We start from the raw sequence: 14,569 nt of genomic DNA, 5'->3' as shown, positions 1-14,569 counted from the left end.
TGATCACCATATTTCTTGAATTGTTGGTGTGCTGTTCGTGTCTAAGGTGGAGGGTCACTTCACTAGAGATACGTATTTACTACACTAGAAGGCGTTATTCTCACCTTTATTTCAGATACACCATTTAACGGTTCTATTGGGACTGGAACCGATTGGAGAAACAGCAGCCACCCTGAGGAAGGGGGAAAGTGTAATTTACAGTATAAAGACACAGACATTAAAAGATGTGGATTATCCTTATATTTTCACATAGTGTATATACACTTCAAACAACCACTGGAGGAAAAATAGCGCTGGTACCACCAATAACTCTTCTACGAATATATATATATATATATATATATATATATAAGAAAACTGTGTATCAAGAGATACAGAGATGACAGCACTCCTTGATCCTTTTTTTAAAGTCCAGAATGACAAAATTTATTCATCCAAAGTTGAGCATCAGACTTAAATGCAAAATTAGTAATAGTGGGGGTCACAAGCATAATCACCCATCCTTGCAGCTTATGATATAAGCAGTCGGCAGTCGACGGTTCCGTTTCGGCTGGAAGCCTTTCTCACAAAATGCACAAAAAGTTCATTTTGGTATAGGTGCGCTGACACCTGCGAAGTTCAGTCCCTTTGTAGCGGTTAAACTGGCATTAGTCCAACTAAGTTATTTCTAAAGAAAGATTGGCACTTGTCCAACTTCTTAGGACCACTGCTCCCTGCTGTTGTTGTGCCCTATCCCTAGGCACACAGATAGATCTGGAAAAGATAGATGGACAGGGGGGCGCCCAATAGTGCAATATCGTTTTTATTTTCTAAAATAATTTTTTATAAAAGGTCACTTGTTGTACAAAACTCATACCAAGTTATTCTACTGGAGTGGACTGATTACCACTAGACATAGTTTAAAATCCTCTGGCAAGCTGCATGCACAGACCGGTATCACCGGTGGTTCACAACTCATGGGACCTCCTGTGTGTCTTTCTCCAGGCGACCAGCGCCGGTCAGCACAGTCAAGCAGGGATGTCTTCCCGGCGTGTATACCGCAGCACAGAGCGCAGAAGGGCAGAGTTCCTATCACATCGACAACACCCCTACACGTTTCATCAGAGGCTGACTTTGTCAGTGGGCTGGCCAACGTGAATGTGAACGGTACTCTTACTGAGCCAACCGCCATTCAGCGTGTTCTCATTTACATAGCAACTCCTAGTTACATTATATCACTCAGTACTGTCTCTCGTTCGTGAAGTATTTTAGATCAGACTAGGGCCCTTATTCTGAATCGGACGGTACGGCCCGCGTGCGGCCGTACCGCCGATGTTTTTAGTCTGCACATGCGCAGAGGTCAATCTGCGCATGTGCAGCCCCATTCGCCGCAGACGTATTTCGTCCGCCGCAAAGGGGGCGTATAGGGGCGTGAGGGGCTTCATACCCTCATTTCCCTATGTATACGCCCCGCGTTTCATGGGCGTTCCCATGCAAACGCGGGGCGTATGCATGCTAATCAGGGTATGACGCCACTGATGGGGGCGGAAAGCTGACGTCGCCGGATGTCAGCTCTCAGCCCCCATACAAGCTATCACACGGACGATTGTCCGTGTGGTCTCAGCTTGCGGGAGCTGCTGTGGCGTGCGGCCCTGCCTTCGATGGTCGACGACCATCGAATGCAGGGGGCAGCTCCCACCATGGTGGAGGCGTACGCCCCACCATTTTTATGCGGATCGCCAGCCGTCCGTGTACGGACGGCCGTGGCGATCCGTCTCGTGGGCGGGGATTGGTTTGTGCGGCCGGAGCACCGTGTGCGGCTCCGGCCGCACCAACCAGAATAAGGGCCTAGGTTAGATATACTAGTGGGTGCAAATTTGTCATTGAATATATAGTAACGATTTTGGACATTTCAATTCATTGGTATTTATAAGCGGACCATGGTAATGCGTGTTCATGATTTCGGTACTTGTTTCTTATCACGGCCACAATCACGGGCATCGTGTGCCTTAACTTTAAGGCACACGATGCGACGCGATGCCCACGATTTCCCCATAGGCTTCAATGTTAAAATATTTAACATTGAAGCCTATGCGATGGACCCGATTTGTCGTGTGCCTTAACTTTAAGGCACACGATGCGACGCGATGCCCACGATTTCCCCATAGGCTTCAATGTTAAAATATTTAACATTGAAGCCTATGCGATGGACCCGATTTGTCCATACTGTAGGCTTCAATGTGTCACAAACCGTGGGTCTCAGCCCCGTCTGAGACCACGTCCATTACCTTCCCGGTGGTCCGCGGTGAGAGTAAGGCCTCTGGTAGCTGTCAGCGCCTGGCGAGATGTCCCATGTTTGGCTGGTGTTGACCCGTGCAATCGACATGCCGGCACGCTGGAGCCCGCGCGTCATGGGCGCCGCCATGACACATGCGCTCAGCTGACCAGAGGGTCCAATCCCACGGTCCAGCCAGGGTGACCTCTGACCCACACACCTGCACACCTCTCAGGTGTACTCACTCTTTCCCTGGACTGATTGGTGCTGCTGACGCTAACCAATCAGTGCGCAGCAAGGGGGATATATTCCGGCTTCTAACTCACAGTCATCGCCTTGAATATGTGTTCATCTGACCTCAGTCCCTCCTGTGTTCAGCTGTTTCCAAAGGCTCCTGGTTATCCGGTCTCCCCGTGTACCTCTCGCAGTTTCCTGCATACTACCTGGTTTGTCATCTCCAGAAGACTCCTGCCATTCCACTCTGCAGTCGAGTATTACTCCTGTTACCATCTTTACCTGGCATACCATCTCCAGAAGCCTCCTGCAAAATAACCATCGTGCAGTTGAGTGATCTCATCGACCCTGCTGTCGACATCAGTGTTGACACTTTCACACTGTGCCCTCCAGAGACTATTCCTATTCCCAGTGTCTCCAATATCACTACCACTCTCCGCCTACGTCCAGAGGACCAGGGCAGAGGGCCGCGACCTGCCTGTCAGACGCAGCGAAGTCCATATCCCCTTGCGGGGGTCTCTGGTGAATACCGCTGGCAGGTTAGACTCCGCGCCTCTGTTTCTGGTTTCAGCCAACACTCTGGTACGCAAGGCAGTGCCTCTGTGCATGTCATTCATCAGGCCTCCGGCCTTCCGCTACACAGCGCCCTCCACTGGTCCACCACGGTCAGGGTCGGGAACACAGCAGACCCAGAACCTGACAGTATATTCAAGGCCGATGGACTCGGCCCAAGACCCAAGTGTGGGACCAGCGGTTCTTCAAAATGTTGCTGCCAGAATGGAGACCCAAGAAGCTACTCAGCAACAGGTGATTAAATTCTTACAAGATGTATCCAGTCGGTTGGACACCCTGCAACAGTCCCTGTCGACTTCTGTGTCAACCACTACCGTAAGATCAGCAACACCAGCTTTATCATCCCGTCTCCACCTGCCAGCACCCACCAAATACGATGGTGACCCCAAGACCTGCAGAGGGTTTATCAACCAGTGCCAAATTCAGTTCGAATTGGTTCCTCATAACTTTCCTACGGCCAGAATTAAAATCGCATACATGGTGTCATTATTAACTGGCTCGGCCCTGAAGTGGGTATCACCCTTATGGGAAAAAGCAGATCCTCTGCTGACAGATTATGACCAATTCCTTCTGACCTTCCGCCGCATATTCGACTTGCCAGGTCGACCCGTGTCAGCAGCTACCGACATCCTCCAGGTTAAGCAAGGGTCCCGCCCCATGGGGCAGTATGTAATCCACTTTCAAACTCTCGCGTCTGAATTACAGTGGAACAATGAAGCCCTGACAGCTGCCTTCTGGTTAGGAGTTTCTGACCGGATCAAAGATGAGCTGGCATCTCGCGACCTTCCTACCCCCTTGGAAGATCTCATATCTCTATGTGTCAAGATTGATCTACGTCTTCGTGAAAGAGGACTAGAAAAACACAAGAAGTTAATTCCCAAAGTTTCTCCCAAGATTCGTTCTGAGTCTCCTACGCGTGAAGAACCAATGCAAGTGGGTAGATCACGACTGACTCCCGAAGAACGCACCCGTAGGCAGCGCAATCGCCTGTGCATATATTGTGCTGCTCCCAGCCATTTCATTAACAACTGTCCCGAGCGTTCGGGAAACGACCGGGCCTAACCTGCAAGGGAGGAGTCAGGTTGGGTCAAGTGGCAAAATCTCCTCCAGAATATGACTTTGTCTTACCCGTATCTTTGGATACCCCTACTGGTACCCATTCCAGTACCGCCCTGGCAGACTCCGGCTCGGCCGGGAACTTTATTTCTCAAGACCTGGTTACTAAACTGAAGATTCCAATGGAACCATTAGTTCCACACCTAGCTGTGACAGCAGTTGACGGCAGCAGAATCCCAGGCAGTGAGGTTCGCTTCTGTACCAGTCTCCTCACCCTCAGAGTCGGCATGCTGCACCAGGAACAGATCAAATTTCTCGTTATTCCCAAATCTTCTTATGAAATCGTCCTTGGTCTTCCCTGGTTTCGTCTTCATAACCCAAACATCAATTGGAAGACGCTACAGATCGAGCAATGGAGTTCTCATTGCCAACAGCAGTGTATCAAGTCAGTGGTGCCCACTCGTTCAGCCAATGTAAAAGTTCTTCCTGGTCTCCCTGAAGTCTATAGTGAATTCGCTGATGTGTTCTGCGAGCAGTCCGCTGATACTCTTCCTCCTCATCGTGATTGGGACTGTAAAATTGACCTTCTCTCAGAGAAATTCCCCCCTAAAGGTCGAACTTACCCATTGTCCGTTCCTGAGACACAAGCCATGTCGGCATACATACAAGAGAATCTTCAGAAAGGCTTCATCCGGCGCTCAAGTTCACCAGCAGGCGCAGGTTTCTTTTTTGTAAAGAAAAAAGATGGAGGCCTCCGCCCGTGCATCGATTACCGGGGTTTAAACAGTATCACAGTCAAGAACAGTTACCCGCTTCCTCTTATTACAGAACTTTTTGACCGAGTGCGTGGTGCCCAAGTCTTCACCAAATTGGATCTCCGTGGGGCATACAACTTAATAAGAATCCGTGAAGGTGACGAGTGGAAGACCGCATTTAACACCCGGGATGGTCATTACGAGTACCTGGTAATGCCTTTCGGTCTTTGTAATGCCCCAGCAGTATTCCAGCAATTTGTAAACGAGGTCTTTAGGGACATGCTCTACGTTTGCCTTGTGGTATACCTCGATGACATCCTCATTTTTTCAAAAGACTTATCCTCTCATCGAACTCAGGTCAAGGAAGTATTGTCTCGTCTTCGCAGAAACAAACTGTATGGCAAAATTTCCAAGTGTACTTTCGAAGTCCCTTCTGTGCCCTTCCTCGGATACATCATTTCTGGGTTCGACCTACGTATGGATCCAGAGAAATTAGAGGCTATTAATGGGTGGTCACAACCCACTTCCCTCAAAGCAGTCCAACGCTTTATAGGGTTTTCCAACTACTACAGGAAATTCATTCGAGGCTTCTCCACGCTGATTGCACCCATCACCGCACTCACAAAAAAAGGGGCTAATCCAGCCAACTGGCCCTCTGAAGCCATCGCAGCCTTCCAGTTTTTAAAACAAGCTTTTGTCACTGCTCCTATCCTGTCCCAGCCTGATGTCGACAAACCCTTTTTTCTTGAGGTAGATGCCTCTCACATAGGAGTCGGTGCTGTACTATCTCAGAAAAACAGTGATGAAAAACTCCACCCCTGTGGGTTCTTCTCTCGCAAGTTTCTTCCAGCAGAAAGAAATTACTCCATTGGAGACCAAGAATTACTGGCCATCAAATTAGCTCTCGAAGAATGGAGATATCTTTTAGAAGGTGCTAAGTTTCCCGTAACGATCTTCACAGATCATAAAAACCTCCTGTACCTCCAGTCTGCCCAGTGTATGAACCCCCAACAGGCTCGTTGGTCCTTGTTTTTCTCTCGTTTCTCTTTCAAGTTGTTATACCGTCCAGGCACTCAGAATGTGAAAGCAGATGCCTTGTCACGTTCCATGCAAGAAGATTCCGACTTGCAGGAAAATCGGCCCATTCTGGACCCCATCGCCTTTGCTCCCACTCAGGTGTCGCCTGTGCCTCCTCCTGGTAAAATCTTCGTTCCCACTGAATTACGTCAGAAGCTTCTTTCTTGGGCTCACAAGTCATTATTCTCTGGGCATCCTGGCGCTCAAGGGACATTAAAAATTCTTCAGAGATCCTACTGGTGGCCGCAGATTGGCAAAGAAGTAAAAGAATTCGTGGCATCATGTCCAGAATGTGCACAGCACAAAGTATCCCGACAAGCCCCAGCCGGCCAGCTCCATCCTCTGTCCGTTCCATCTCGTCCCTGGACTCACATCTCAATGGACTTTATCTGTGACTTACCCAAATCCCAAGAGTACAACACCATATGGGTAATAGTTGACAGGTTTTCCAAGATGGCCCGATTCATCCCATTACCCGGGCTACCGTCCGCTCCCACTCTGGCTCAGCTGTTTGTACAGCATATCTTCAGAAGTCATGGCTTGCCTAGCGAAATTGTGTCCGATCGGGGGGTACAATTTGTGGCACGGTTCTGGAGAGCCCTGTCTAACGCATTCCAAATCAAATTAAAGTTTTCTTCAGGCTATCATCCCCAGTCCAACGGTCAGACAGAAAGGGTGAACCAAGATCTGGAGACCTTCCTTCGTCTATATATATCATCCTCGCAAGATGACTGGTCGAGACTCCTCCCGTGGGCAGAATTTGCTCATAATTTCAGGTACCACACAACCACTGGTCATTCCCCTTTCTTTATAGTCTATGGACAAAACCCCCGTGCCCCCAATTTTGAAATGTTACCAGCGATAGAGGTACCTGCAGCCGCAGCAGCCATTAACCATTTCTCTCAAATCTGGCGAGAGGTTCATTCCAACATCACGAAAGCCTCAACAAGGTATAAATTCTTTGCAGATCGCAAGAGAAGAGCTGTTCCTGAGTTGCACCCAGGAGATAGAGTGTGGCTTTCCACACGGAATCTCAGACTGAAAGTTCCCTCTATGAAATTTGCTCCCAGATTCATCGGTCCCTATACGGTTCTACAAAGGATCAATCCTGTCGCATACAAACTGAAGTTGCCCAAATCTTTACGCATCCCCAACTCATTTCACATCTCTTTGTTACGTCCTCTCATCCTGAATCGCTTCCATGCTTCCTCACCCTCACTACCCAAAGTTCAAACCAGCAGGGGAGTAGAATTCGAGATTAACAAAATTGTTGATTCTCGTCGGAGGTATGGGCATCTCCAATATCTCGTTGATTGGAGAGGATATGGTCCTGAGGAGAGGAGTTGGGCAGATGCAGAAGATGTACATGCCCCCCGACTAATCAAAGCATTTCACGAAGGGAACCCGTCCAAGCCTAAAGGGTGTTCGGTGCCCACCCTAAAAGGGGGGGGTACTGTCACAAACCGTGGGTCTCAGCCCCGTCTGAGACCACGTCCATTACCTTCCCGGTGGTCCGCGGTGAGAGTAAGGCCTCTGGTAGCTGTCAGCGCCTGGCGAGATGTCCCATGTTTGGCTGGTGTTGACCCGTGCAATCGACATGCCGGCACGCTGGAGCCCGCGCGTCATGGGCGCCGCCATGACACATGCGCTCAGCTGACCAGAGGGTCCAATCCCACGGTCCAGCCAGGGTGACCTCTGACCCACACACCTGCACACCTCTCAGGTGTACTCACTCTTTCCCTGGACTGATTGGTGCTGCTGACGCTAACCAATCAGTGCGCAGCAAGGGGGATATATTCCGGCTTCTAACTCACAGTCATCGCCTTGAATATGTGTTCATCTGACCTCAGTCCCTCCTGTGTTCAGCTGTTTCCAAAGGCTCCTGGTTATCCGGTCTCCCCGTGTACCTCTCGCAGTTTCCTGCATACTACCTGGTTTGTCATCTCCAGAAGACTCCTGCCATTCCACTCTGCAGTCGAGTATTACTCCTGTTACCATCTTTACCTGGCATACCATCTCCAGAAGCCTCCTGCAAAATAACCATCGTGCAGTTGAGTGATCTCATCGACCCTGCTGTCGACATCAGTGTTGACACTTTCACACTGTGCCCTCCAGAGACTATTCCTATTCCCAGTGTCTCCAATATCACTACCACTCTCCGCCTACGTCCAGAGGACCAGGGCAGAGGGCCGCGACCTGCCTGTCAGACGCAGCGAAGTCCATATCCCCTTGCGGGGGTCTCTGGTGAATACCGCTGGCAGGTTAGACTCCGCGCCTCTGTTTCTGGTTTCAGCCAACACTCTGGTACGCAAGGCAGTGCCTCTGTGCATGTCATTCATCAGGCCTCCGGCCTTCCGCTACACAGCGCCCTCCACTGGTCCACCACGGTCAGGGTCGGGAACACAGCAGACCCAGAACCTGACACAATGTTAAATTATTTTAACATTGAAACTGAGTCCATTTAATATAGTAAAAAATGAGAAAAGGCCGAATAAGGGCCATTTCTCATTGGCTATGGCCCCGTCATGTGTGTAAAAAATAATGGCCCCCCATTGTGGCCGCCACCCCCACGATTAACGCGAACCCGAAGCGTGGCGAGCGCAGCGAGCCCGCAAGGGGCGGCGGTGCGTGTCCTCCGACCTTTTCATTCCCCTACTATCCACGTCGGCGTGGAGTTGAGAATAGATTAGTGTGGCGAGCGCAGCGAGCCACCGAGCCCGAAGCGTGGCGAGTGCAGCAAGCCCCGCGAGGGGACGCTGATACCTGTGAAGCCCGCGAGGGGACACAGGGATCTGTGAAGGTATCAGCGTCCCCTCGCGGGGCTCGCTGCGCTCGCCACGCTTCGGGCTCGGTGGCTCGCTGTGCTCGCCACACTAATCTATTCTCAACTCCACGCCGACGTGGATAGTAGGGGAATGAAAAGGTCGGAGGACGCACACCGCCGCCCCTCGTCGGCTCGCTGCGCTCGCCAGGCTTCGGGTTTGCGTCAATCGTGGGGGTGGCGGCCACAATGGGGGGCAATTATTTTTTACACACACGACGGGGCCATACCCAATGAGAAATGGCCCATATTGGCCCTTTTACCATTTTTTACTATGTTAAATGGACTCAGTTTCAAAGTTAAAAAAATTTAACATTGAAGCCTATGGACACGATGGACCCGATTTTTCCATAGGCTTCAATGTTAAAATAATTTAACATTGAAGCCTATGGACACGATGCACCCGATTTATCCATAGGCTTCAATGTTAAATTATTTTAACATTGAAGCCTATGGAGAAATCGGGTACATCGCGTCGGTCGCGTCGTGTGCGTTTTGGTATGCACCCGACGCGACCGACACAATTTTTTCCGACACGACCACCGCGATAGAAATCGTGGTGGCCGTGCTAGGAAACAAGTACCATGATTTCTATTAGAATTTCCTCATAGGCATTTCTCATGATTATTTCTATTGTATATTTTGTTAGTATCTCTGAAAAAAGAGATTATATTACTTTGCTGACACCAACAAGAGACCGTACATTACATAAAATTATTCTCTGTTTTTATGTAAAATACGGTCATCTGTTAACCTGGAAAAACAATATTAAACACCCCAAAACGCACAGCTGCCAAGATGTTTTTTATACTCTCTTTATGGTACAATATGTTCGTTCACCCACAGTACACAGAATAAACAATAAAGTATAAAGCACATACTGTACAAGGGATATCTTACAAGTCTGGAAACAAAGGAAATATACAGCATGAATGACATGAACAGCAGGTAGGGTGTATGAATGTTGCTTACAGAGGTGTATTCGAGGTGACACTATCACATTGACAAGTCTCATATTGCTACGCTATTTTGCTGGGGGACCATGCTGGGATCTTCTGCTGGCCTCTATTCCCTCCCTTACATCATATGATTGACATGTCCCCCCTAACAATAACGGTATGGAAGAGGTGACTGCCTTCCAAACTCATCTTTTTACATAATGTAGGGGAGATGTATAAAGCCTTGGAGAGTGATAAAGTGGAGCAACTGAAAGCAACCAATCAGCTTCTAGCTGCCAATTCAAAGACAGTGCTATATAAATGATAGAAGGTAAGTGGCTGCTTTGAGATAATTATTTTCTTTAACTCTCTTCAAAGGTGATACATTCAGCCTTAAAAAGGGATACATTGGAGAGTGATAAAGCACCAAGTAACTGCCATGTTAGAGGCTTAGTTTGAAAAAGACAGTTAGGAGCGAGCAAGTTGGTGGTCAATCACTCTCCATTGTATCCCTTTTCAAGGCTTAGTACATCTCACCCCCTATTTTGATTCATTTCTCCAAAACTCCGCCCCCTCCCCAGCTGGCGTGAACATTCCAAAGATCTGATTATAGCACAGTTTGCCAAACTCCATAATTACAGTCCAGAATTTTAAGTATATCCATGCTTGAGAACATGTGGCTTAATTCATATGTAGCACCCCAGAAAGAAACACTGGGACTGTTTTTTTTTTTAAGCAATATACAGGAATGTGTATGAATATTTGTTGTTTTGTTATGGAAAACATCCATGTGCTTTATTTATTCTGCTGCCTCATTTCAGGGACACTCTGGGTACTGCAGAGGTTAACTTAACTGTATAGCAGGCACTTCCTAGTGCACGGATTGGCTCAGGAAGCTGGCTACACATTCACAGAGAGGCAGGAGTTAAACAGGTGACAGTGAAATACATACTTCAGTCAATTTTATTTAACTATCTGGACACAAATATGGGTATCCTGAAAACCTGGACTAAAATGGTAGAGTTTGAGAAACCTGGTTTGTAGGATGATCAATCCACATCCAATTAATAGCAGGGTACATTAACAAACAGATGATGGAGAGTTATAATATATTCATATATATTCAAATATAATAAATAAATATATATATATATATGCAACAGTTTTTGTAAGGAATGGTGCGCTGACACCTGCAGTTCCACAAATCAGCTTGCTCCACAAGCTCACAAGAATACACTAGTCCTTCCAATGGTGTTTTAGGACAGCTGCTCCCCGATGCCAGAGCCTGATCCCAAAGGCTCACAGACAAAACATTTCTGAAAAAAGAGGAAGACACAGGGGGCGCCTATGGTGTATTACCGTTTTAATCTTTAAAAAACAGCAGACTTAGTAGTCATAAAATAGCGGGGTATAGTGCCCGTACCAAATAATTTGTCCGCTGTGGACTGAACTACCACATGATTTCATAAAATTATCCCACAGGCAACACGGCTGTACTGTATATATTTGGACTCACGACCAACAAGCACCGCCGGCAATGTCCCGCAAAGTCGTCTCGTGCCCAGACTTCCACCAGCCTGCTCCTGTGCCACTGTGACGCTGAACGGAGTTCCCACGGAGCAGGCTGGTGGAAGTCTGGGCACGAGACGACTTTGCGGGACATTGCCGGCGGTGCTTGTTGGTCGTGAGTCCAAATATATACAGTACAGCCGTGTTGCCTGTGGGATAATTTTATGAAATCATGTGGTAGTTCAGTCCACAGCGGACAAATTATTTGGTACGGGCACTATACCCCGCTATTTTATGACTACTAAGTCTGCTGTTTTTTAAAGATTAAAACGGTAATACACCATAGGCGCCCCCTGTGTCTTCCTCTTTTTTCAGATATATATATATATATATATATAACATACATAAAATATATATAATGTAACATGGTTAAATATATTATGGGTATTTTACTGTACATTGTGAAACAAGTTCTTTATAATAAGGGCATTTTAGTACAGCAGAGAATGAGATCACAGAGGGTGGGTTTATTAAGCAATGTGAGGCAAGATAACATACTGTACTACGGAGATTAAAATGAGAAGAAAAGAATGAGAGGCTGTTCTGGAGGTAGGTTGGAGCAGTACAGTACGGTACAGGAGGAGATAATGAGGGACAATTTTGCACATCTGTAGGTGTTTTGTTATATTGTATGGGAGAAAACATCCCCTAGTGCTCTTGTTACATCTATAAAGATAAAGATAAATAAATGTGCATATCACAATTCACCGCCTATGGTGCATGTTATACTAGGTTTCATTCCTAGCTCTGTGCAGTTTCCTGGTTGGCTCATTATACAGAAGTGTATAATGTACTACAAAGAAATGTACATATCTTACTTCTTATTTTGATACTAAACACTTTTTTTTTATTACAGGTGAGGTAACATGAAACATGAATGTTTCATGATTGGGTGGAGGTAGGGGTCTTTGGTGCCAAGCAAGTATGTCCAGAGATTGTGGGCGGGAAGCTCTAAAACAAAGATGCCGTAAAATCCCCATTATCAGGGTTTTTACTGCATTTTCGGTTGCTGTAACACCCCTCCGTCGGGGCGGAGCTGCAGAGGGTATCGCCAGCTTTTGGTTAAAAAACAGGGACTTTTCTAGGCATTTTGACTCCCAGTGAGAACAGTTAAAAATGCATCCCCACCCCCTATAGACATTGTAAGAAAAATAATTTGTGAACACAGTTAAGGAACTGTAAATTTGCATCCCCCTGGGATGGACATTTACAAGAGACAAAGAGCCATGCGCAAAAAAGTGGTACCCAGAAGTGCCAGGACTGCTTATCCCTCAGGATTCACGAGGAGAGATGCTGCAGTGACTCAAGTGACTGCAGGAGCCAAAAGGCAGGTTGGCCGTGGCATGAAACTTCTAACAATGACCAGGAAGTATAAAAGTCATACTATGGGGTTTTAATGTGTTTGGAACATTAAGGGGCAGATTTATTAAGCTCGGTGAAGTGATAAAGTTTCTGGGTTTTATCACCAGCCAATCAGCTCCTACCTGTGAAGTTACAGGCTTGGTTTAATAATTGACAGTAGGAGCTGATTGGCCGGTGATAAAAACCAGACAATTTATCTCTTCACTGAGCTTAATAAATCTACCCCTAAGGTACCTGGGTTATAACTGTGGGGATAATAAGGTGTCCTTGGCATTACTATGAGGAGCAGAATATGGTTTAAGGGGCATTTCTGTGTGGGGCATAATATGTGGTCATGGGCAATACTCTGTGTGGCATAATATGGTGCAAAGGGTATTACTGTGTAAGGCATAATATGGTGTCAGGCCATTAGGCTGTGTGTTATAATATGGCGCAAAGGTCACTGTGTCAGTGAAAGGTAGACTTGCCCATTGCAGTGAGACTATGCCTATTGCAATGAGACCACACCTCCTTTTAAGTTTTCAGATGTATATGCGGGGAGGTACATTATCTGTTTTGGGGTACGTGATTGTAAGCTTCATCTGAGGTTTTTTTTTCTGAGTGAGTTATCAGACCTCATCCACTAGACTGCACAATAATGTAAATTATGTCATCGTGTCCCCCTTACTACCTTGGTCTTTACCCACCTTGGAAATCCTGATAACTGGAAGGAATGCTTTGACTTGTACATTCACATTACCTGGATAGATGCAGGTTTATCAGGTCTGGTCTAGATTAGGGGTAACCAACCTGTGGCACTGCAGCTGCTGTACGGCTCCACATCCTAGCATGATCTGCCACAGCTTTCCTGCTGTGGTATGCTAAACCTATTGCAGGGCGTACTGGGATGTGTAGTTCCACAGCAGCTGGAGTGCTGTAGGTTGCTTACACCTAGTATAGACACTGTGCACAGAGATTGTATCACCTAGTAATTAAATTAAAATACATTGATTTAGTATTCAATTAAGAACAAAGGTAGTTGATAAAAGCGCTATGGGATCCAATACCTTTCCAAGTTTAATTAAGGATAATTGACAACTTGATTGCTTAAAAGTAAACTACTGTTGAGCATCCTGAAAGTTTAAATGAAGTTTAAAACTAGCAGTGAATAACACTGAGGTTTTAATAAAGACTATAAGCTTCAGAGTATGCTATCGTTGTTTGCATCCATAATCCAAATGTTTTAATTAATTATTTAAGATTATACAGTACATATGTTTTTTAAACTTTTCTGCTGTAGTGCTCCATAAGAGGGGTATTAACCCTCTGAATGCCATGTTACAGGCTGGGTTTAAAATGACAGTCATGAGCTAATTGGCTGGTTGTTTATCACTCTCCACTACATCACTTTTTGAAGCTTGGTGCATCTGGCCCTAAATGTAAGTATATAAAAGCATATTACACTTCTTCAGCTTGATTTAACATGTTAGCCCCAGAATAAAAAAATCAGAATCCATTTTGTTATGCATAGTACAGAATAAAGGGGAGAATCTCTAAATTAAAAATGCATTTGGGATGCTCTAAGCGCACCCCCCCCCCCCCCCCCAGGGAGGAGGAGAGCCCGACGCAGCAGCAGCAACTCTGGGTAAGGGAGAGCGGGGGGAGCCACCGGGACCCGATGGGACCCGCTGACTCCGCGCAAAGGACAGCTGTTAACGCAAGAGCTGTCCTTTGCCATAATTATCGCATATGTTAGAGCATATGCGATAATTACGGATGCGATGAACGGCAAAGGGGGGCGGAGCTGGGCTGTGGATGTTTGAACATCCCTCCCATAGCCTTTTGTACTAGGGACACCTGGTGTAAAGTAATGGTGGTCTAATAATAATCATCATCATTATAAATAATAATATGGGCTGTGAACATCCCTCTGGTCTTGCAATGATAGAGA

At 46.8% G+C, this 14,569-nt stretch overlaps 1 long non-coding RNA gene across 3 annotated transcripts in view; it reads right to left on the bottom strand.

The window, feature by feature from the left end:
• Positions 1-14,569, bottom strand: part of LOC146007040 (uncharacterized) — a 143,261-nt gene that overhangs the window by 127,970 nt on the left and 722 nt on the right. The window lies entirely within an intron of this gene.

This window comes from Crinia signifera, chromosome 6, assembly GCF_055691185.1.
Source record: "Crinia signifera chromosome 6, ASM5569118v1, whole genome shotgun sequence".
Classification (NCBI taxonomy): domain Eukaryota; kingdom Metazoa; phylum Chordata; class Amphibia; order Anura; family Myobatrachidae; genus Crinia; species Crinia signifera.
Note: the sequence above shows the minus strand (reverse complement) of the source record. Positions and strands in the feature narration are given on the sequence as shown.